At 35.4% G+C, this 3,331-nt stretch overlaps 1 pseudogene; it reads left to right on the plus strand.

Annotated features, from left to right (window-relative positions):
• The first annotated feature begins 273 nt into the window (after nt 1-273).
• Nucleotides 274-2,108, plus strand: LOC141818955 (protein FAR1-RELATED SEQUENCE 5-like; annotated as a pseudogene).
• Nucleotides 2,109-3,331: the final 1,223 nt, after the last annotated feature.

Genomic DNA, 3,331 nt, shown 5'->3' on the forward strand with positions numbered 1-3,331 from the left:
GATAAAATGAGGGCAAATAGAAATGTAAACTATGATCAACAATCTATGGAAAGAGCCCGCAGTGATATTAGAACCGGTTGTAAGTCACACATTTCACTTGTAAAAGAACAAACTGGACCTAATTGGATTATCAGTCACATCATGGAAAGTCATAATCATACCCTCTCGACTCCTTCAAAGGTACATTTGCTTCGCTCACATCGTCATATTTCAGCCGCTAAGAAAGCATTGACTCAACAATTTTCTGAGGCTAATTTGCTAGCTTCTCAAAAAATGCGAATATTTGAGATAGAGTCTGGGGGGCCCGAGAGAGAGGGTAGGTTGCACAGAAAAAGATCTTAGAAATTTTGACCAACAACTAAGAGATGACCTGAAAGGTATTGATGCTGAAACATTGATTGAGTTTTTTACATCTGAGAAGGAAAAAAATTCAGCTTTTTTCTTTGATTATGAGACTGATTCAGAAAACAGATTTAATAGATGTTTTTGGGCTGATCATGTATCGAGGACAGCTAACATTGTATTTGGTGATGTTGTTGTATTTGATACGACATATAACACCAATAAATATGAGTTGATTTTTGCACCATTTGTTGGAGTTAATCATCATCATCAGACAATTGTTTTTGGTTGTGGTTTTCTAAGTGATGAAAAAACTGATTCCTTTGTTTGGTTGTTTAATAAGTTCATAGATGCTATGCCTAAAGGAGCACCAAATGTGATCATTACTGATCAAGATCTTGCTATGACAAAAGCTATTGCACAAGTTTTCCCTAATACGGTGCATCGATATTGCTTGTGGCACATTTTGAATAAATTTTCAGAGAAATTAAATCCTTTGACTTTTCGTGATCACTATCAAAGCATAAAGAATGCCATTGTAAATTCTACAACGCCTGATGAATTTGAGAAGTCATGGGAAGACGTTATCAAATGTGCTAACTTAGAGAATAATGATTGGTTGGCATTGATGTATCAATTGCGACAAAAGTGGGTGCCCGCATATTTTAGTCATGTATTTTGTGCTGGAATGTCAAGCAGTCAGAGATCTGAAAGCTCACATGCTTTTTTAAGAAAACCATCTCAAATAAGAACTCATTGATTGATTTTATCATTCGTTTCAATAGGGCACTGAGACACCTAAGACACAATGAGTTAGCTGCTGACCATGTTGATATTAATGAGCATCCCCGGACTAAGACAAATTGGCCAATGGAACTTCAAATGGTTAAGGTGTACACGAAAAAGAAATGGTTAGAGTTTCAAAGTGAAATTAGTGATAGTCACAGTTATTATGTGCAACAAGCGTCTGTACAAGATGATTTACTGATTTATAATGTGATGAAATTTCAAAGTTCTTCTTCTTCTTCCAAATCAAGGTTACTCACTCATGACAAACAGAAGGACTATATATTTTGTAGCTGTAGAAAATTTGAGTTTGAGGGCATTCCATGCAGGCATATGTTAGCCTTTTTCCGCATCACCCAAGTCTTTCATTTACCTGAACAGTATATACTCAAACGATGGACACGAGATGCAAAGGTTGGAGCAAATTATGTTTTGGGGGAAGACCAACTTTCCATCAATGATCCAAATAAGTTTTTGATGTCAAGGCTTTCAAGGTTATCCTATAAAGCTTCATTGGTAATTGAGGATGCATCTTTGACTGATGAGGGAACATCCTTTTTGGAGGAACAACTAAATTATATCCACAGCAAAATTCAAGACATGAACATTAGTAAAACATGCAGTATTGGTAGTCAAAGGAAGAATTCCATGGATGGCACCCTTGGTATTATTGATCCTTCTTTAGTAAGAACAAAAGGATGCGGAAAAAGGTTGAAATCGTCAAAGGAGAAGGCAATCTCAAAATCCAGGTTATGTCGTGGATGTGGCCATCGTGGTGTGTCTCATGATAAGCGTAATTGTCCGAATTTGCAGCAAAGGTATGTGCTGATTATTTCTATATTTGTTTCCTAAATTTATTTCCATAATAAATTTAATTAAATTTTGTAAATATAATGATATTGTTATTACCAGATCAACTATAGATGATCATGATAACAGCAACGACGACACAAACGAAGAAGATTTGGCTTCTAGAGTTGGTACTATAAAACTCCCAATTTAGGAAATTAAAGGTGTTGATTGACTGAGAAATTGAAGTTAATAATTATTTTTATTGTTGCAGGTTCTAACAACATGCCTCATAATTAATGATGATTTGTAGCTGCTGGGAAAGTCGTCCATCATGTTGTGTACGGTTTTGGTTTTGACATGTTGTGTGTAGATGAAATATGTTGTGTTGACATGTAGCTTTATAACTTCTTCTGCAATAACTTGTTGCTTATGTTGGTAGTCATTGTGAACAGTGTGAACTGCTTGTTTCATGTGACCTACTTGTTTCATGTGACCTACTTTCTTTCATGTGACCTGCTTGTTTCATTTTTTCCTCTTGCCAACTGTTGAGAAATCGGGCATCACTCCAACTGAAGCCAGATGAAGCTTTTGGTCTTATCTTCTCATGGGACAATGTCATGGTAATAATTGAAAATAATTGAAGCTTGTTGCCATTATTCTAGTTGGTTATAATAACATATGAATTCTTTCAGTATCTGCATGTGCCTTCAGTCTAATTCTTCAGTGGAACCCAAACGTCAAAAATTTTTGACTTCATGTTCAGCACCATACTCAGCTGGTGCAGCTCCGGACAGAGAGCATACATGTCCCCTAGTGTTTGAAAAATTGCTTCTGAGAGGAAAAATTGAAGTAGAAGTTGGAAAGGTAACTGCATATTTGCTAACAGATTACCAATGTTTGCATTTCATGTCAATCTCTATTTGGCATATGAGGATCTTAGTTGTTCTTTGTGATTGTAAGGATCTCTCGGGCAATCATTATTTTATTAACCATCAAATAGTAGATCTAAGATATATGAAACGTTTACTATTTAAGAACATCTTTTTTTAAGTTTCACTTTTGACCAGCACTTTATGAATTCTTTCTTGAATATCTTTTTTAATGAGTGTGTTGTATTGTCTCAATAAAATTTAACTGGTTGATCACTTATCTCGAAAATTCAAGTTTAGGAAAGAGATCAATCTCTATGTTTAGTACCTTATCATATCCTCCTAGTATGGTAAGGATTTGTAGTTGGATGGTCCATCAAGTTAAGGTCTATTGAAGATTTTCATGCATGGAAGTAACACGACATACGTTTCAAGTTGCAATTTCAACACTTAGAATCTGTTGTCCTAAAGAGGCGCATCATCTCGGAATTTCTTTATGGATCATGTATTGTTAACTTGCTTTTAACTTGTTTCCGTGAAAG

Source organism: Curcuma longa, unplaced genomic scaffold (assembly GCF_044706935.1).
Source record: "Curcuma longa cultivar G26 ecotype Majalengka, Jawa Barat unplaced genomic scaffold, ITB_CL_G26_1.1 contig_26923, whole genome shotgun sequence".
NCBI classification, from domain to species: Eukaryota; Viridiplantae; Streptophyta; class Magnoliopsida; order Zingiberales; family Zingiberaceae; genus Curcuma; species Curcuma longa.